This window comes from Galleria mellonella, unplaced genomic scaffold (assembly GCF_026898425.1).
Source record: "Galleria mellonella isolate WM207_F2 unplaced genomic scaffold, CSIRO_AGI_GalMel_v1 utg718, whole genome shotgun sequence".
NCBI classification, from domain to species: domain Eukaryota; kingdom Metazoa; phylum Arthropoda; class Insecta; order Lepidoptera; family Pyralidae; genus Galleria; species Galleria mellonella.
Genome location: NW_026442143.1, coordinates 425,684 through 448,946, shown reverse-complemented (window position 1 = coordinate 448,946; position 23,263 = coordinate 425,684). Strand labels below are relative to the sequence as shown.

The 23,263-nt window shown below is 30.3% G+C and overlaps 1 protein-coding gene across 2 annotated transcripts in view; it reads right to left on the bottom strand.

Annotated features, from left to right (window-relative positions):
- The window catches only part of LOC113516037 (protein spaetzle 3), a 58,085-nt gene extending 36,966 nt beyond the window's left edge, over positions 1-21,119 (bottom strand). Inside the window, exon 1 of one of the 2 annotated variants that reach the window (XM_026900380.3) lies at positions 20,917-21,119. The gene's annotated coding sequence lies outside the window, so the exon portion shown is untranslated. Of the gene's footprint in view, positions 1-7,545; positions 7,654-20,916 lie in introns of those variants that run through there. The other variant, XM_031908788.2, reaches the window with a different exon arrangement.
- Positions 21,120-23,263: the final 2,144 nt, after the last annotated feature.

Sequence of the window (23,263 nt, the reverse complement as noted above, 5' to 3'; positions counted from 1 at the left end):
GTTTACCTCTATGTACTATCGCCGAAGAGCATCTAGATCACGATGCGTCGGCGCATTCGTGAGAACCAACCATGAGAACTGTGAACCAGATGAAAGAATGGTTATTAATGTTATCTAACAGTCAGGTTAATTGATACCGTCTTGCGAGAATCAGGTGTTATTGATTTCGATTTGGAACATAAAATTTTTTTTAACTTGTTGCGCAGTTCGCAAGAAATACATTTCTAATGTAATGATGAAAATGTAGTTGTAGTTAAGGCAATCTATACTTATAAAATTGTTTATCCTGACTGTTAATATACAGCTAAAATAACTAAGTCCAGGAAAATGAAAGTTGGAATATAGTTGTAGTAGTAAAGTTGGAATTTATTTTATAAGCATTTGCAGATAAGAAGGGATTTTTAGAAATTTCAACTTAAATGGGAGGCATGACACCACCCGTGTAAAGTCGCGGACAACAGCTAGTACAACATACTTTTATATAGGCATTCTTCTGGTATTCTATAAATGCAGTCTTGTAACCTCTTACCGTCAGGTGGCCGTATGCTTGTTTGCAAGTGGCAAACAAGCAGTGGTATAAAAAATCCTATAAATATAAAATCTGGATGTCTGTTATACAATAACACTTAAACATCTAAATAGGTTTCAGTAAATTTTGTACACGGACAAACTAGTTGCATCTCGTAACATTGTCCGCATGAAAACACCCTATAGATAAATAGATACTCTTTATTGTTTTCTCCAAAAGATTACAATAGTAAACTTATTATAGATATAAACAATTACAAGAAATGATCATAATGAGAAAACAATGGGCGACCTTATCGCTAAAAGCGATCTATTCCAGGCAACCTTTGGATGGAGAGAAGTAATTACAGACATATTTTAATTTTGGATATGGTCTATTTATGTACAAAATTTTATCAAATGTCTATAGGCATAATTGACAAATATCCAAGTTTTTTACTATTATAATAGTGTAGTAGAAAGGATATGATCAACACCTATTAACAAGTATGACATTTACAAGTAATTTTACACTGCAAAAAAGTGACTACAATCGCGAACGTGAGACGTTTCGATAAACATATTGGATTGAAAATATTTTAATTTAGATAGAAGAATCATGTTTTACAAGTAGTTTTTTATTCTGTAAATTTACTGTTTTAATTGTCACAAAATTATTATGGGACCAGTATAGGAGTAAAGCTTATCCATTTAAGAAATAATTATAAAATTCGGTTTAGAATTGGCGACATAATCGCGCGTTATAATAAAAAAAAAAGTTTAAAAACAAAAAAAATAAAATAAAAATAAACGATGTTAGTTACCTTTTACATAATCTATCTCTTAGATATAATATATTCGGCACTGCCAAATGTATACAGTCGCCAAAATTTCTACTTAAGATTTCATTTTTACATATCAATGACATTTAAATGTCGATGTAAACAATTTCATAATAGTTTTATAATTTATCATTTAAAAAACACATTTGCCACATATATTGAAATTCTGATGTTAATGGTCGCTAATTAGATGTATTAAGATCAATTCCTGATCAAACAGGTTTTGTATTAAAGTAGGTGGATGGTCTTATTGAATTATACAAATATTAATGTATTGTTCAATAATTCATCAATCATGTTGTTCTTCAATATATTGTTTAATAAAAAAAGATTGTATTAAATAATCGTATGTATATACTAGTTGTTCATTTGGCTTCACTTATTGTTGTATTGTTGAATAGTCTATAACCTTTTTTTTTTATACAACTTAGAATGGCAAACAAGCTGTCGCTCCACCTGATGGAAAGTGGTAACCGTCGCCTATAAACATGAGCAGTACCTTCCTCAAGAAGTGAGTCAAATATAAAAAAAATTGTTCCAGTGATTAGAATGATGATTAAACTATAATGATGTTTAGACGCTCTAATCTCTGGAACATCTCTAATTATTACAAATTATATAAATTTAAATTATTATTTTAATTTTTTTATTCTTATATTATTGGTAGGTATATCAGTTTAAAAATCTGATGAATATTCTTAATAGTTCTGATTTTTTAAATACTTTATAGGAAATCTACTAGGTATTTTATAAAAAGGCATGCGTAAACTTTGAGTAAAGTTCGAAAAAGTGTATGTTAACTTTTTCGCGTTTTGTCATAGTAAAAATAAAAATGAATAATAAAAAAATTAACGCTGTTGTATGCTTTAGTTATTGATATACAAAAAGTCCAATATTCACAATCTCATATAAAAGCTACACAAAACTGTTCCGAATTTTAATTGACAAAATAAATAACGACTAGTTATCACAGAACAAGACGTGAGTGGAATCGATTACTTATCATAAATAAGAAACCACGTATAAAGACGTTATATTTTTATTAAATTTGTACGTATAGGTATTTCGGTATATTTTATTTTGAATGTCATTGTTTTGTTAAATATAATACCAAATCTGATTAAATGCGCTCTTTTTTCAGCGTATTTCTTTACTAGTTATATGTGTATGTATCATAGATGCAGTGTGCGTTTGTTAATTTAATTTGTTTCTATCAATACCCAGAACATGAAAGCAGTAACTTCTGTCTGACGCAGCAATTTCATCTTGACTTTACTTAATACGTATTGAAGTATAAGTTGTGCAAATTCATAGCCAGTGAATATACATCGGCGACCTTGTCAATATAGTTCGAACAGTCCACTGGAATGTAACAATGGCCGTGAATGTGTAGCACTCGGCAGATTTTTTTAACTTCGCAAATACCAATTTAATTTGTACGCATGCACGTGCACGTTGTTTTGTTTGATTTTATAGCAAATGGTTAAACCATTTGTCAATTTAATTTGATTACTAGATTATTGTATTATAATTTTTTTTATTACTTTATTTTATTATAATTTCATTAGAAGATTAATATATTAAGATTGTTGTATATAATTAGAGAAATATTGAATTGAGGGAACAAAGTTATGCCTATTCATTCGTGGTCAGTACAATGCGACTGAACTTGATACTTCCCATGAGGGTAACAGTTTAATATTGTTCTAATGTTTGTTTAAAAACGCCAGCAACAGCCTTAATTTTTTTATACATTATACGTTATATTTGTACATATAAACCTTTCGACCCTTATGATTTGATTATAGGCATACTAGATATGTCCGTGACTTTGTTTGCATGTCCACAATGGAAAGTAGCTAATGTATTTTGTAATACTAAATAGTAGTAAATACAGCCTAAATGGTCACGTACAACGCGGTTTCAGAGATGTTTTCTCCCACAAACACTCAGGTTATGGAATGAGCTCCTTGCCGAGGTTTTCCCAAGAGACTACAGCATGGGGTTCTTCAAATGGGGGGTAAAGAGGTTTCTTCAGGGTTGGCAACGGGCGCGTAATACCCCTGGTATTGCAGACGTTCATAGGCTACGGTAATCGCTTACCATCAGGTGAGCCGTATGCTTGTTTGACACCTCATTGGTATAAAAAAAACGTAAATACGTTTACGGTTTAAGGTTATACGTTGACGTTTAACCCTGATTTTATTACCTATATGTCATTAGTTAATAATAATAATATGATGCAATACAGAGTTTATGGAGTGTTCTACCAGTATAACAGTATAATGTAATGCGTGACTACCGTATATGACCGGGATATAATAATAATAATATCTCTCCAGAGGGAGACTTTGTATAAAAGTCGTTTGCCTGTGTCCCATTCTTGTTTCTACCGTGAAACAGTTATATTTGCACGGCTTTGTTTTGGTTCGAAGGGTATGGCAGTGAATTTACAGGGTACAGAGGGATAATACTTAAGTCCTCAGGAATGGCAACGTATGGGGAGGGCAGTTGTCGTAAGTCAATACTTTATGTGATTGCTAAGATGACCGGCAAATAATATTTCACATTAAGTGGGTAAACTGTTAATCGTAATTGTAACTACATAATATGATGCTACCCACATTTAACAATGTTGCACCAAAAGTAAATTGAACATTGCAAATGAGTGTATTTATGTTTTAGATTGTACCGTCTTATGTTAAGTTAAAGGAAGTTTTTAACTAACCACTGAGATACAGGCTCAGCCTAGTTCGGTGGCTAGTAGATGTAACTAGGTGTAAATTGTTATTAAATAAAGAATTATCAATTATCAATGGGGAGGGCAGTATCATGGGCGAAACAGTATACTCTGTTATGTCCATGGTATTGCTCATGTTTACAGGCGACGGTTACCACTTTCTATCAGGTGGGCCATCAGCTTGTTAACTATTCTAAGTTGCATGAAAAAAAAATTTCTTAACGATTAATTAAGCTGTTAAAGCGTCAGGAGGTAACAAAAAAACTCACTTTTACGATTGTGTGAGGTTCCTTAATGGATATTACCATTTAAAATGCTCCGGATTATCTTTAATAAAGTCATATAATTTTGGTTCTTTTTAATATAGTGTTTAACTATTAATCTCAATCGACAAACTATTGACTGCCCACATGTCATATTTAAATATTTTATTATCATATTATGTGTATTGAAACCATAAATTTATAGTTTATCGTAAATTCGATGTAACAAATTAAAACATTTATTGGTCAATATTTTGGAAAGTCCAAGGTAAATCGGTTATATATAGCTAAAATGAATTGGAACGAAAAGTTCTTTTCATAATATGTAATTGTATGTAGGTAGATTCCTAACGGACTAGTACCACAAAATAAGTAACAGTACAAATATTTTACTAACAAAGATATTGTCTATTTAATGCATCATGCTTTCTATTTCTTTCTAACACTTTATAATGTAAGAAGTTTTTAATAGAAAAAAAAAACAGAGGCTTAAAAATGTCTTTATTATTTAGGATCAATGAGGGCTAAATGCTATAAAATAAAAAATGAAACGAAATGAATTAGATAGAATTCGCAAACATATTATGATATACCTACACAAAAAAAAAACAATCGAATTAAGAAAAAATCTTTTTTTTTTTTAAAGACAAATTGTTGACGAGAAATAATGCATATAAATGTACAGTACAGGGTTTTATTTTTGAGATTTTCTTTTGAAATGGTATATTGTGTTTTGTTCTAATAATCGTTTCTAGGGTTTTTTTTTATTTTCTTCTTTTCAATCGGTATATTATGCTTTGTTCTGTTATTATATTCATCTCTTGTCTATATTACTGTTACAGTTGATATCTTAAATGAAAAGAAGTGGTGGTGGGGTGGCATATTACATTTTTACTTTATTATATTTTTTAATTTTCAATTTACTTGCACGTTGCATTATTAATTGAGTTGTAAACTAATGCTCGTTTTATGTTCCAATCAAATTAATTTAAATTTAGACATCATTAAAGGATTTTATAGTCGACGTTAAATTGCCTTAAAATATCAGCGACACATTTGTTTTATCGATAATCAAGCTGTGACTCGCGGCTTTGTTTACGTGCTGAGTCGTGTACCAAATTTTATACAAATCCATTCCGCCATGTTGACGTGATTGAGTAACAAACATCAAAACATATTTACAAACTAATAAAAATAATAGTAGGATTACTTAATACATAGACATGTAAAAAAATATGTTTATAATTGTAATAGATGATGGGGCACAAATAAGACCTTTAATTACCGTTGTGGTAAACGTATAGTCTGTTTCAATCATCATCATATCAGCTTTTAACTGTTCGTTGTTAAACATAGGCCTTTCCCTATAAGGGGGAGTTTGACAGTAGCTACCATGTTCACACAGTTAAATTTTAGCGAAATTATAAGAGAGACACTGTTACCCATTCTCGACTATAAAATTTTTTTAGTCACTTACAACATCTACGGGAAGGGAAGTAAGGAAAGGTGGCCAATTCTATGTCTAGACTACACCACAATTTCAACAGAATTTAATAAAAATAATAGCAAATAAATAATTGACCTAATCATAATACAATCTACTGATGTCCAATAGTATCACAATGATTAATTAATTAATTAATTGATTAAAATTGGAGTTATTTATACGATAATTTCAATAAAATATAACTTTTCATTAAGGTCTATTGTTGTTGATTATAATATTACAAATCTACTTTTAGAATTAAACTACGGAGTTCACTTCCTTAAAAACTTGTAAAACATTTTTTAATCTCTCTCTTTTTCTCTCTTCTTTTACTTTTTATTTGTACTTTCGTCTTCAGTTGTAGGTATTTTTCTACCTTAATTTCTTTTATCTGTGCTGTTCTGATATATGATCGTTAGAATTATATGTATATATTTGTGTAGGTAAATATGTACGTATATTTATATATATTTATGAATATAAATGTATTAGTAATAATTTTCGTATTTATTTTAGTAGTAATTGCACCGCCTACTTAATTTTCTGTTTGCCTCATGGCTGACTGGTAGAGAACGCCGTTAGGTGTTAAGTCCACCATATGTGCACTTATTTATATAATTGTACATTGAAGTTTAAAAAAATAAATATTCGATATACTCGTATTTCGTCGAAAGCATATTAAAAAGGCGTGCTTATTGCTTTTTTTTATTATTTAGTTTTATTATAAACCAGTGTAATATAATATTCTTTATAAAATGTCTTAACATCAGCACATGAATATATATATAGTGATGCAGACATCCTTAAAATACAAATAGGCTATAAAAAGACAATAATACAGCCATCTATAAACTATTATAAAAGAAGGGTAACTCGAAAAACTTATTTTTTTTATGTTGAACCTGCTTGACTAGCGAAGTGTCATCTCATATTTCATCACTAACGAATTATTTTAATTTTAAAACTAAATTACTGAACCGATATTGATAAAATTTCTATGGCACTAATCAGAAATTTGTATGAAATTAATATAAATATCCTTTTAGATGAAAAGAATTTTCGAAATCGATTTATAAATGACGAAGTCATAAAGTAATAAACATAAAAAATACAATTAAATTGAAAACCTTCTCCATTTTTGAAATTGGTTGAAAATAATATAATGGTACTCATTCCTTTACTTTTGTGTCGATTAAATTATTATCTATCCTTCTCTAAAAAATCAATCTGATAAAAATGTTACGTGAAGTTACCTTTGATATTTTCTTCTAAAAAATGGTAATAATACTGAAAAAGTTGTGAGTAATTTGAATGACATATGTAGGTAAAAATATTAAATTTAAATTAAGCATAATGTCATTAATAATTCGCAAGGAGGCCGTATTTATTGCTATACTAGATGACCCGATGACCTTTGTATTACCTACAACGCCATCTATTGAAAGTAAACCGAAATAGCGATTCCGATACAAAATTACCTATTTCGATTTTGTAACTGAATTTAGGGTTTTCCCTACTTTTTTTTAAACCACGCCTTGTGTTATAACGAAAAAACGAAAAAATAATTAAGTTGGTCAAGTCGTTTTTAAGTTTTAACGAGATTAATAAACGACGATTAATTTTTATATATCTAGATGAATATTTCACTCTGATAACAAATTGAAACTTATGTTCTACATATTTATAACATTAATTATATTATCATACCTTAATTTACTTGTTTCGTAGGAAGGTGATGGTGTATGTTTTGATTTTTACAGCTGCACTTACACTGAATCAAATATATTAGACTCTTCACAACTCACACACACTCTAGACTGATTACAACTTGCATCTACCTTCATACGATATGATTATAATAAAAAGGTATACCTCTCATTTATAAAAAAGTTAAAGCGTCACGGAGACGATTAATACCAGTTGGTAGTAAACGTTAAATAAATGACAAAAAAAATATATTTATCATGTTTACTTATACTGTTCAATTACATTAGAATTATATAGTCATAAAAGATGAATTTATATAATACGTTCAAATAAGCTTAACTGATATGGTAAAATATATATATAATAAATCTCTTTATTTTCAGGTATATACCCATAGTTTACAGTTACATTATTAATTATACAAACTATTATTATTTTTTAAATACACATTAATTACAATATATATATATATATATATATATATATATATATATATACAACAACAAACGAAGCATTAAAATAGTATAAGAATAATCGTGGGTGTCTAAAGGTCCTATGCCAATAGATTTGTGTAAAATCGTCAATACGTAATAATACCTAATAACTCCATAACTTTGACCTCTAACAGTTTACTCATGTCGTTAACATTGACAAAAACAACATGCACGCACGTCGGATGTTGAGATCAGTCAAATTGACATAACATAGTGTTAATATTGTACATTGCTATTGCAGCTCAATGGGATTCTTATAAATAATTCTTATATACGAGTATGATTTTAAATCACTTGCTAATTGTTTATTACTCTAAAGAAAGATTTTTTGGTTTTTCTAGAATCGACATAGCATGCAGAATGCTTCTGATATTTTTTTCGGAGGTCTAAGGACCATCAGTATCCTTAGCTATTTGAGCCCATGGTGTGACGTGAATGGGTTACATCTTACTCGAGTGTACGTATGGTTTTTATTAGTTTTGATTGGGTTTGTATTTAATTTATTTCGTGCTTTGTATTAGATTTATAATTCATTAATTGAGAGTTTGTATTTTATGCTAATGTGGTTATAATATTCCTATATATATATATATATGGTTTAAGAATTATTGGAGGCGTTTGGAGGCTACGGTAATTGAATACCATCAGGTGAGCCGTATACTTGTTCGCATCCTTAGTGGTATTAAAAAATCCTGTTAATGATTTTGATTCCGTTCTCTATGTTATACAGTATTCAATGTAGGTAAGTAGATTGATGATTCCTTAAATCACTACATATGGCTATCCAAACCCTTACTAAAGCTATTATAGACAAATAATGTATTTGATAACCTTGATGCTGTAGCGTTTTACACACTGCCTCACCTTCGATAGTTACGGGTTCGATCCGCGAAGAATACAAATATTTGTATTCATGACAATATATTTGTTTTATTAGTCTGCTTGGTTTATGTATGTATTAAAAAAATCTCTGCTCAGTTTGAGAATAGATACTACGTTGTTTAATACCTATTTCAGGTAGTATTATCGATATATATATATATATATATATATATATATATATATATATATATATATATATATAATATAACTTGTATATGTACACCAAATTTCATTCAAATACGGGTATGTTATTAGCCCGGCTTAGAGTAGGTTACCCATTTTCGTGGGTGTCGTAAGAGGCGACTAAAGCAGCTTATGGACGAGGGATGGGCAGCTGTATCCCTCTTAAAATATTACCAAAAGCTAAACTGCGGTTACCAACCTGCCTGTCAGGGGGGAAAGGGATTGTTAGTAATGGAGACTGAGAATCCCATTGCTAGCAATATACCCAACCAGGTCGACCTCCTCGCGGTTCCCTCTGGAAACTATCATGGTTAATTCCTGATGAATTTATCATGATGGGCTAACTGGCCTGTTTTCATTCTCATCTATCACCCTTCACTGGTGCTCCGCCAGCGTATCCCGTTAGCGCAGGCGGAGTTACCATACCATTTTCACCCATCAAAAAAAAAACCTGCCTGCCAAGCGTGGTAACTATTGGCAAACCCCTTATGGGAGAGGCTATGTTCAGCAGTGGAAAGTTAACGGCTGATACAACACAATACGGGTATGTGTACGGTTATTCTTTACTTTTACTGATTCACGGAGGTAAAACCACGGGAAACAGACAGCATAGTAATATCGGCTCATGAATTGTAATTACGGTAAATGTCTCGTTCATACTCTCAAATATATTTAGTAGTATAGTAAACAATCGTAATATCAATCTAAAATGGTTTAATTATTTACTTCTACTACCGTTTAATTTCAGTTTAAGAGCAATATTTAGAGCTATTAGGATAATGAGAAGCGACGAGCTGGCGACGGAGCCAAAACAAACCGATAAAATCAATCGGTTACGTGTGCACACAGCCTTAAAGCTCGTCTGAGAGTTGACCTGATTCCGTCAATCAAGTGAACAATCTTGCATCACACTATAGATGGTTGTATGATCTACATCTTTATTTATGGAAAGTAGACATGTTTAATGGACTTTTGAAGGATTATTGTATATATATGTATATAACAAATTGAATTGTAAATCCTTACTAATATCATCATTATATCAACATATCAACTGTTATCTATCAACTGCTGAGCATAGGCTTTGACAATAGTTGCCACGCTTGGCAGGTATGTTGGCAACTACAGTTAGGATTTAGTGATTTGACAAGGACGTTACTGCCCATCCCTTGACGCTTAAGTTCTCCTCATCGCCTCTTACGACATCCACGGGAAAGGAACAGATGGCCCATTCTATGTCGGGACCATCGGCGATGTCGGAACCATACAGCATACAGAAAGAATATTACTATTCATAAATTTTTAAAAAATCAGTGAAGTTTGTTCACGCTCATTGCCGAAGCCACTCAATCGATTATAATGAAATATTGTAAATGTGTATTATTTCCTTCAATTTAAGAGATAGGGTGGTTTTTATTTTGATAAGAAAAATGACCCGGTAGATAGCGGTAGAGGTAAAATAACCTATTATATCAGCTATTATATTATAAAAGTGAAAGTGTGTTGGTTCATTTGTCACTTTAACGGCTCAACAAATCTTCACAAAATGTTATGTACACGTATTATTTGTAATAGAGAAGGTTATCTTCTTCTCTATTAAATAAAATATTCAGTTGTATTTTTTTTAAATAGATATCTTATAACTCTTTCATTGGTTAACAGATTTAGAAAGCACAACTTACTTTTTAAAGCAAAATAATTAGTTTTGCCATGATTGAATAATTAATTAAAATCGATAAATAATAAATAAAAGTATTTAGTTATATTTTTGTTCTAAATATACTACAGATGTCATACTTTTTAATATATTTTCAAGCGATTTAAATAAGAAGTTTTTAATTCGACTGTATTTTTGTTTTGTTAGACGATATATAAACTTGGACCGAGTTTTATGCTTCATTTTTTAACAATAATGTTATTTCTTTTATAAAAATTCGGTAAAGATCACAGTTTATTCATGGAATAAAATCTTACATTATTATATTGAGGCTGTAGTTCGACTGGTAAAAGCATTGATCCCTACATGGCGTAGGAGGTATAAGTTCAAACTCCGTCCGCTTCAAAATTTTTTTAATAACATTATAATTACATATTATTGAAATATATTTTCATAACACTTTGTATTATCTTTTTAACTTATCACGAATTACTCTTTTATTTACTTCTTGTACCTGGAAGACATTTTAGTAGTTATTCGCTAATGAAATAGTAAAGATCATAAGTTAAAGATCATAATTTTTGTCTTTATGTAAAGTGAATGTCACTGGCACATATTTTTTTTCTTTAATTAATTTTAACAACGAGATTGACATAATTGCTATCAGAAAACCCATCGTCGATCTGATATTGATATCTGTCTGTATACTTTACCAGTTTGTATGATCGAGATTATAAGTGTATCTCTGTATCAACGTGATATTTTGAATCGAAACATTAATGACACCAAGGTGTCTATAAAAGTCAAGATTGCAGGTAACATTTCATATGGTTATTGTTATATTGTCGCGTTTTACAGCAAATTGTAAAATTTACCATCATAAAAATATTGCGGTTGAAATGTCAAGCGAAATTTTATTGATAGATACGAATAACATTTAAAACGTACAAAGGAAGTTCGGTGTTGATATTAATGTTAAATTATTGCTAGGATATATCGCATAGTTATATTTGCCTTCCAGGTATTTATAGTTTGTTATAGACGGCATTTATTTGGTAAATATTTTCTTTCAATAAATACTAACTTTAAACTCTTATCAGTGCTAAATAGCTAAAATTTCTTATCTCTATTAATAACCAATTTCAAAAAAGAAAGAGGTTCGACTGTATATTTCTTTTATGTATGCCCATCGATTTGTCCATTTATTGTTGTAAGTGAAACAATGCAGTCAGTTACTAACTGGTTTATTGAAAAAGAACAAATCTCCTCCACCCGTCTTAATATAAACTATTAAACTACCCTCCAATTGTGAATTGATTTTTCTTTATAATTTTGCTTAATATATTGCCTATATTATTATGATAAGTCCCTTAGGAGATAGGCACAGGACCGAGTGTAATGGGTCTTCTCCTTATCACGTTAATTTGTTGTGCTGGCTATGGATAATGACTTTTAAGAGTATAATTATAATTATTTGTATTCTACTAATATTATTAATGAATCCGAAATGAAGATATATCCACAAAAGAAACAAAGTGATCTACAGCCCGAAGAACAAGTCAGCTGATGTAACAATGGGTTATTCACATAGCTTAAGGGCCTACAACCGATAGGGAAGTTTCTTGAGTGACGACTTCGTACGGGAAGTCACACAGAGGATGACTCCTTGCTAGATGGAATGATGACCTCAAGTGATTTGCTTGAAATCTGTGGATGCAGATAGCTCAAGGCCGGTTCTATGGTAATCTATCGTAGAGGAGTATGTTCAACAGTAGATGGATAATAGCTGATATGATGCAAATTTGCAAAATTTTTTGGATATTTCCTACCCTATTATACTGAAGTATTGAAGGGATTTAAATGAAACTTGACATATGGAATACTCTTTATCCTGATATACGTAAACAAAGCGTCAGGATGTACGAATAGGAAATAATTTATTAGATAAAAAAATATAATTTAGAAACTTTACGCTGTGTTGAGGAGATATGTCAAACCAGACAAGTAATAGCAACAATAGTTTTGCGATTTCCACAAATCATAGTTAATCTGTGATATAGTTATCACTGCGCGTGTCAACGGCTTGACAAGGTTACCCGGAAAACGTAATGATCCATGCATAAGAATCGAATTATATAAATTGTTCTTACTTATTAAACTTGTTTAATTGCTTACAGACTTTCGATGTAAGGTCAGAGATAAGACAAAACTACTTCCGTGTTGACACAAAAACGGCTAATATGACATGTTTGGCAGTATTGACGTATTAGCATACGATATCTCATTTTCCATTTTACGAATTGTTCAAATGAAATATCGGCATAAATACATAAAAATAAACAGGATTCACTATCAATATTAAAAAAATTTTAGATTTCCGTTTTCAAGAATTATTGTCATTGAAATATAGAACAGAAAAACATGACACTGACCTTTTTTTTATACAACTTAGAATGGCAAACAAGCTGACGGCCCACCTAATAGAAAGTGGTAACCGTTGCCTATAGACATGAGCAGTACCATGGACATAACAGAGTATACTGTTTCGCCCATGATACCCTTCATGCGTTGCCATTCCTGAGGACTCAGTAGTTATTCCTCTGTACCCTGTAAATTCACGCCATATCTCACCCTTCAAACCGAAACACAGCCATGCAAACACAACTGCTTTATGGTTGAAACACGAATGGGACAGAGGTACCCAAGCAAACGACTTTTGTACAAAGTCTCCCTCTGGTAAAACCTCAAATAATAATTGGAATAAGGGTAGAGAGATGATAGTAAATTGCAAATTTGATTGAGTGGTTTGGTTTTAAATCCAATTAACTGGTTTTGTCACAATTGAAGCTGGTTTTTCTTGCAAAACACAATTTTTATTATTATTTTATACAATAATTTTTTCGCTGTCATTTTATTTTGCGAAACCCTTATACTATATTTGTCACATTGGTCACTGCAAACACAACATTTTTGATTCTGCATAATTTTGTTATTAGATTATAAATTTTATTTTACAGTTTAATTACTAGTGCATACATTGCACAAGGCAAATTACTTCGTGTACACTTATTTAGTACCTATATGTATACAAATGTATAATATAAACACACATGAATTTGTAAATGTCATGGTAAATATTGAAGAAGTTTTAAACCGAGGAAGCTAAAATCATAAATATTTTATTGGCATCGTAAATTACGAGTTATTAGGCGCAGTTTTTTATATATCAAATAAATTATTATTGAATTCTAAATCATTTTATTAATCTATATTTCTTATTTTATACCCGGCTACTTATTCTTAATCATTAATCACTCTAAAGCTCATCTACGATTGCACAATTATAAAAGATAAATAGTTTTGTGATTATTTGATAATATTTTTACATCAATACCTAATACAATCCCTACTACAAGATCTTATGACGTAATATAAAGATAAATCTTTTAAATCATAGAACTCATAATCTATTTATTGAAGTTCTATAACAGTTAACCTTAAGTTAAAATTTATTGGGTTTAGGTAACATAAGTACCTTAATAACCTACAGATTTTGATTTAATAATTTTTGACTACATATAGTCTAATATAATTATTTTTTAATTACCAATAATAATTCTCTACTTCCGTACTCTTTGTTTTATAAAGAAATAATATAATAACTGTTTTGAATAACACTGTACTGTAATTATTTATCTTTTTATTTAATATTATTTATTTATTAAAATAATTATAACATTACGACAGTAAAAACTAAAACAATGTAACCCTAGTGCTTACATGCAAAATTATATTAATGGTAACCGTCGAGCGTGTATGAAAAGATTGATGAATGTGGAAGAAGCGAAAGAGGTTTGTTTGAATCGAAGCATTTGGCGTTCCATTGTTTCTGCCTACCCTAATGGGAGACAGGCGTGACAGATATGTATGTATGTATGGTATTTAACCCGGAATTTATGTCGGTCTTACTCACGATTTAAGTTCTCGAATGCCTCACTAGTTTTGAACGCAAAAACATGATAGATAATTACAATAAATAATATACACAATTTGAAGGGTCCTTACCGCGATTATTTGTTTTGAGCCCACCGATGTTTTAAGGCTAAAGATTTCGACCCTATTGCAAGAGCCGTAGCGGTATAAGATTATGAGAACTCGTTAATTATCTATATTACCTGAAAGGACAATACGACAATGTAAAAGTTTTAAAAAATAATATGCAGTAACAATCTCCTCTGAAAGAACCACTAGCGATTAAACTTTATTCAAACTTGATTTCAAATCGTGCGCACACGCATTGTGTCTAGTTATAAAAAAGCCTATCTGACTATTAGCCGATTAAAAGACTGTGGTGCATTAAATGATCAATTACTTTTTATGCATAATCAGTTTTAATTAAATAAATGATAAGATCAGGGAATGGATAATTATATCATGAAAAGGTATAAGGATCATGTTACCAATTTATAACGAAGTTTTTCGTATAAAAAAAGCGGCTTCAATGGTGACAAAAAATATTATGAGATTAACATGGAAGTAAACTCTATAAACTGCAAAAATTAACAAACTTAATATGTAAATTAGTCACAAATAAAAAGTTAATTTTATTAAAAAAGAAAAAAATACTTTGCACGTGGCCAACCAATTATTGTGAATTCAAAATTATATTACTGAATACATTTTGATAAAATCTGAAAGTTTTTCTTTTCTAATATATAAAAATTTTCTAAATCGTTTAATAAATGACGGAGTTCTTAGGTAGAAAACTTAAAAAAATACAACCGAATTAAGAATTTCCTTTCTTTGAAGTGTTGTTGAAAAATCGGACAAATGGACCCTTTTGTGTAAGATGTTTTAAAACTGCCTAAAAATGATGATGATGATAAATATGTGACATGGCTTTTACAAATGACATAACTAAATACGGAAAGGTTACAAGGAAATTATACAAGTACTAAATAAAAAATGATGTTTGAAAACTTTGACCTTTCTTTTTTTTTACTTGAACTAACAACAACTTGCTAACTTAATTTATCAATGTTATCCATAATTACTTAAGGTTTATTTTTAAATGATCCATTTTATATAGTTGGCCGGTGTTTTGTTTGTATGTATATATGTGTATATTAAGTGTGTATTGCGTTATGTCATTGAAAAAGTTTGATCGAAACGAGATGAGGCAGCGTTTGCGTAAATATTAGCGACACTTATTCAAGGTTGTTCCACATCAGCAAAAGGCTATTTATACAAACATTGATTTCAATTGCATTTTTTTTGTATACTAGTAAATAGTTAATGTTGTATCAGCCGTTATCTGTCCGCTGCTGAACATAGCCTCCTTCATAAGGGTTTTGCCAGTAGTTGCCACGTTTGGCACGCGGGATTGCAACCGCAGTTTGGCGTTTGGTGATGTTTTAAGAGGAACGCTGCTGTTCATTTCTCTACTATAAGCTCCCTTAGTCGTCTCTTACGACACCCACGGGAAAAGAAGGGGTGGCCTATTCTATGCCGGGACCTGCACGGGTAGTTAAATGATTAATTTATTCATAATAATCTACGTCTATTTTACCTATGTAGTGTATGTAAATAATTGTGCACTATATTGAATACAAACAAAATCATACTATGTAAAAAATATAGTAGTCTCTAGAATTCAAGTAGCAACAAAGATAAATTATTTTAATATCACATAAATAAAATACATCAGCGAATAATAAATATGAAAATAATTGTGCTCCGTTTTAAATTCATAGGATTATCTAACATATCGTAAGATAAAAATTTTCATAGTTATCATAGGTTAGCAATTTAATTAATTGAAACCATAGATTTGTATATAATTCTACATATTGTAAAATCAAATAGTAATTAAGCGTCAACTCTTCAAAGATCTGTAGTTATTTCGTAATTTGCACCTCATTATTGCAACATTCGTAGACTTCAAATGCAATGCAAAGTCAGTGGATGCAGGTGACCTAAGACTATTTCTTATGGCAATTTATAAGAGAAGCATATGTTCAAAAGTAGACATATATCGGCTGATACGATGATAATGATGATTACAACATTGCATTAAAAAGTGAAAAGTTTTTTTCAGAATCAACAATACAAATATGATCTTTGGTATACTTAATTCTCGGTACTTGCAACATAAATCCAATCTCCAATCTATACTAATGATTATAGATGACCATTATTATTTTTTTACCTATAAGACCAAGCCTTTTACGCAGGGTAGAGGAGGGGTTTTGTAAGTAATAGGGTTTAGCAAATCAATTGCCAGTATATAATTTATCAGGTCGAACTTTACGTGATTCCTTTTGGAGATCGTCGTGGTTAATACTTGGTGAATTCTCCGTATGGACCAACTAACGGGACTTCATCTTCTTCTGTTATCATTCATTGATACACTACCATCGTATACCGATAGCGTAGACGGTTTTTGTTTAATAGGTGAAAAAGGAATGATGGCTCTGCCTGCGCTATCATACGCTGGCGAGGTACCAGTTATAGATAAAAGGTGAGGATGAAGGCAGGTCAGTTGGCCCTTCGTGAAAAATTCAACAAGAATTAACCACGATAATTTTATTATTCTATTTTCATCTAATGATCTCGTCTTTACTATTTCTCTATCTATCATTGCTTTATCTAAACTGATTTATTAATCTCCGTAGTAACCATAAGAAAAATTAATAATATAACTTGTTTTTTTTTTGTTTTATACAACTTAAAATGGCAAACAAGCTGACGGCCCACCTGATGGAAAGTGGTAACCGTCGCTTTTAGACATGAGCAGTACCATGGACATAACAGAGTATATTGTTTCGCCCATGATACCTCCCATGCGTTGCCATTCCTGAGGACTCAGGTCTTATTCCTTTGTACCCAGTTAATTCACGCCATATCCCACCCTTCAAACCGAAACACAGTCATGCAAACACAACTGCTTCACGGTTGAAACACGAATGGGACAGAGCTACCCAAGCAATCGACTTTTGTACAAAGTCTTCCTCTGGTGTATTTAAATACATTCGTCCAGATAAATATGAGACAGAATAGAACATTCAAAATCTGCATTAGATTCTGAAACCATTGAAAAAATTTAAAATTCATATTAATTAAGTATTTATATATAACAAATATGTCGTGTGGTCCCAGCATAGAATAAATAGGCTACCCCTTCCTTTCTTGCATGTGTTGTAAGAGGCGACTGAGGGAACTTAATGGTCAAGGGATAGGCAGCTACGTCGCTCGCAAAACATCACTAAAGCACTAATTGGGCTTGCCAACCCGACAGCTAATCGTAACAAATACTGGCAAAATCCTCCTTATGAGGCTTATGTTTTGCAGTGGACAGTTAAGGGCTGATATCATGATGATATAACAAATCCTAAAAACTATTATTTATTGGGTATTAATAATCTATTTTTACTATTAATTTAAATGAATGCAGATACTTCTCAAATTACTAGCAAGTACATATTTTTTAGAACCTATATTCAATAATTACCTATTCGTTTACTAAAAGCTTGCAAAATTAAAAAAAACAATTATATTTATGAGCAACATTTACATATTAATTACATTAATATACATATTTTGCGTATATATGCGTATATAATTATATAATTAACGTCAATAACTACACAAATCAATGGGGACCTTTATGGCGTTATGTTTATGTTCTGGGTGGCGTAAATGAGAGAGCGTTCCGTCCTGGCTATTGAATATGGGCGACGGATCAGCTCGAAATATGGAAGATAGAATAAAGAATGAATGTGGTAATAAAATAGAGACGATTGTAACAGTTGGGGCTAATACCTAATAGGGTAATCACAGAATAACATTTCTCGTGATAATAAAATCTATTTCGATTTCGATACCTATTTATAATTAGTTAAGTAGGCAACGATATAAGAAGAAGAAGAATATATACCAATATGAAATTGTCTAACTTATTTGGTGAATAATCTTAGCATATTTGCAACCAACTTCAAAAAGAAAAAGGTTCTCATTTCGGTTGTATTTTTTTTTATATTTCTGATCTTATAATGCCGTCAGTTATAAATGAATTTATAAAAATCTTTATTTGAATGGATATTTTAGCAGATTGGTTCTTTGTAAATTTTACCAAAGTCGATTGAGTAGTTTGGATTTTAAATCAAAATAACTGGTTTTGCCACAATAGAAGTCGGTTTTTTTTTTGTAGAACACATTTTTAAATTATTTTGCTATTACTACTTTTGTTAAAGTTCGGTATACATGAAAACCTCTGCAGCATAAATAGAAAATGCAACAATAAGGTTTTTTTTTATAGCAAAATTGTAATTTCGCCTGAGTTAATTTAATTTTATTATAACGAGATACGCTGGTGGGCTACCAGTGAGGGATGATAAGTGAGGATAAAAGGCAGGTCATCATCAGAAAAGGATAAAGGTTAACCCATCGTGACTAATTTACGTGGAATTAAGCATGATGATTTCCTATGATACTAGCAACCCGATTACTAACAAAAAACACTTTCAGGTCGAGCTCCTCGCGGTCTCCCTGACAGAGTACTACATTGCTAGTAATCGGGTTGCTAGTATACAATACTAACAATCCCTTCACCCGAAACAATAAGGTTGAAGTCAAATCAGTTGTCATGGTTGACCTAACCATAAGGGATTTTATGTAGGTTTATTTGACAGGATCCATTCCGTACCTACTCAATTGTTATGCGAACCTTTAGCCTTTGTACACCTATATCTGTATTATAGTCAATTTCTAATGAATTCGTCACGACGAGACAACCTGATTTGACTTTGTTCTTTTTATTATTCCTTACAAGAATCTACCAGATACCTTATCAGCATCAATCGATAGTGCGATCAGATCATAGCTTCATTTTAATACATCAAAAAAATCGCCTAGAGCAGGTGTAAATTAAACAATTGCATTTGATAAATGATGAAATGAGATGAAATACTTACATTTTTCACTTTGAATATTGGATTAGATGGCGTAATTTTTGTTATACTATACATCGGTTTTCCCATTACATTAGTAATTATAATTCCATAGACAATAATTTTTATAATAAAAATAAAACGTCTAATCCTATAATCCTAACGAAACTTTTATTTCTAATCGAGTATTAAAAATGTAAAACGTTTATTCTTATTAAAAAATTTAAATGTATATTTATTTACTTATTACTGCATTATTTAAAGAATATATCTTGTACTTCATAAGAATAATATATATACAGAGGTGGTCTTATCGCTAAAGCAATCTCTTCCAGACAATCTTTGAATTTAAAAATATTTGTGTATGCATTCTTATTTTTTAGCAATTCGTTGTTTTATTTAAAGAAACGTTTATCAACAAGACGAGAGGAAACAAATTAGACATACTTATTTGAATTCAAAATATGAAGTACATATATTTTATTTATGTTAAAGTCGAAGTTCCAGTAAAATAAATTTTGGTTGAATGAATTGTTGATTATATTATGTGACGACATGTGAAAACATTTAAAACTGGCTGCTACTGCGTTTACGATTATGTCATATAGGACGGTGGGGTTGAATTACCTGTACGTATGTAATTCGACGTAATAAGTATGTGACATCATCATACAATTAAAAAAATTTAACCTCTGCCTTAATTTCATCTAAATTCACGCAATAGTTTGTTAGTTTATACCGAAAAAAGTAACGGGCAGACTCAGTTTAGTATTAATATCAAATAATATTTATTGGATTCAAAAACGAAATTCTATGACTAAATAAACATGAGATAAATAGAGTAGTAAACTTTATTAATTAAAAATAATCTCCCAAATCAATTCGAAGTTGTCAAAGATATTGCATAATATTACACACATTATGTACAAAATAAAACAAAGTTTGACTCGAGAACTTTCTCTATTTTTATGTCGGTCAAAACATACCCTAAACGTACAATATAATAAATCACCATTAAAAATAATAAATCTTAATATTTATGTAATAAAAAAATTATCAATGTTCGAAACACAATTTTTTTGGCACATAATAGCCAATGTTAAAAGTCCACCTGTATATTTACAATGTCATACTATATAAATTCATTAATACTTCGCGAAAGTTAAAAAGTAAAAGCCAACTGTGAACTTTCAAACTTAACCCTTACCTTGTTGTCCTCAATTGCCGCCAATTTGACCAAAACCTTTCTCCAAATAGCTACTCCACAAATAATAAACAAAACTGTCACGTTTGATATACAAACTCTATAAACACGAAATATTCCTAAGAGGTCTGCAATGTCGCGGGTAACATGTTTAATTACAATACGTGTGTACACTCTGACGATCACGCGGTTACTGAACAATATATGGCAGGTTCCTTTTACTCGAAACTTGAGAGACCTCAACTCAGCTGGCCCGACACTGGTCAGTGGTTATAGAGCAGTGTATAAACTTCCGATGATGTATGTGTTCCGGTTGGAATTCATGATTAGTTATGGTTTATTGGTACAGCAAACGGAAACAGTTACGGATCACATATTTTCATGTGGTCTATATTACTAGATATGTCACAGTCGCTGGAACTCCCTTGTGATTTGGAGAATAGCGTTTAGGATGTATTTACTGTTTTAAGCTCCCAACATAAATAGTAATAGTATAATATATATATCTGTCTGTAGAAATGGAGCGCTAAAATGGACAAATCAACTTAAATTTTTTTGCCATATCTAACACCTAAATAACCGCGTGGTTACTGAATAAGAATACCAACGATATGTCACCACTTTTCATCGCCATGTTTTATTATGTATATTTGTACTTTATTTTCTTAGTTACCTACTAAGGAAATAAAGCTCGTGTGCCAGAGATAGAAAATTGGAATTATAATCCTGTACGAAGCAACCTGATTGGCATGGTGGTAGGTTATTATTTCTTACGGGGAGAACCCAGTGTAGACAAAGGGATATTGGTTGATTATTAAGATAAGGTTTAACACATTATATGCAATAAAAATTATGTGCAAAATTAATTAACTATGCGTACATGGCTGAGAACTTGCGTGTTATACCTTCATTCCGTACATGTTTCGGTTGCGATTCTTGAGAACTTGTATCTATCCATCAGATTTATTGGTTATTGAAATAGGTTTTATTTTGCGGAAATAATTTTGTTTGCCATTTTCAATAAAATAAATAAATCTAACTTAAAATCAAGTTTACAAACGAATTAATAAGACTCATTCAATCATATCATAATTAAAGGGCTGGTTTTGAGATTTCATAATTATTTAAAAAAATAATTCTGAAAGTACTTATTTCAACTTTTTATCTGATATTATAGTTGGTAAAATATACCATTTAATTACATTTTGTATTAAAATGGTAAAGACAAACACAGTATCTGATACGTTTTCATGTCGCATTAACTCAACCCATTTCCATTAAAATTCTACTATTAAATTACAAATTTATATTGAAATACCACTTTTGAAATAGGAATATTAATAAAAACGTATTTCACAATTGAAAAAAACTTTAATTAACAACACATATTTGATATAAAAATATAAAGAACTTACCTACCTATAAGCCATTAACACAAAGATCGTTTCCAATACTATTAAAATTAACTAGATATAATCTTTACTTTAGTGTATAAGCATTAATTGAATTCTTTACTTCGATTAACATTTGCATCATTAGCGGTATAGATGTTCATAATTATTTTATTACAAACGCTACCATTAAAATAATAAATATGTTATTTTTATGAATTTAATCCAATTTTGCTCGGGTTATAGTAGCTTGATATAGAATTGACCCTGACTTATTTATAGATTGATATTATGGAATAATTTAAGAATTCATAAAAAAAAACGTACTTTTGTTATGACAGTAAGCAGAAATGTTCTTCATAGTAATTTATTACAGTGAACTGGAGTATATAACTCTTTATGAATCTTTAAACCCAAATTATTATTATATAATTTGAAATTATTAAAATAAATTAAAACAACGATAATGTATTTAAACCAATATGTAAATATTACTTTATATATTAAGTATGTACTATTGTATACTTATGTTAAATACCATATATAACACTATTTTTATTGTTTACAGACAGTATAGAAATCTATAATTTTGAATATAGCATATTTAAGTGGTTTGAAAAAGAATAAAGTTCTCAAATTGTCTGTATGAGTATTTTTTTTTTCAAAATACTTTAAAAAAGAAAGAAGATCTAAATTCGGTTGTATTTTTTTTATATTTGTTACCTCAAAATTCCGATATTTATAATCCGAAATGTTATATTTTTTTCTTTAAAAGTACATATGTGCTTTCAGATTGGTCGCTTATAATTTTTTTTAAAATTAAACAGTAATTTAGTTTTTAAATCAAAACACTGGTTTTACTATTTGATTATTGTTATGTTTATTTTGACAGTTAATTTTACAGTTAATAGGTTTGTTCTTCTTTGTTGGTTTCATATAAATTTTGTACGGTATAAATT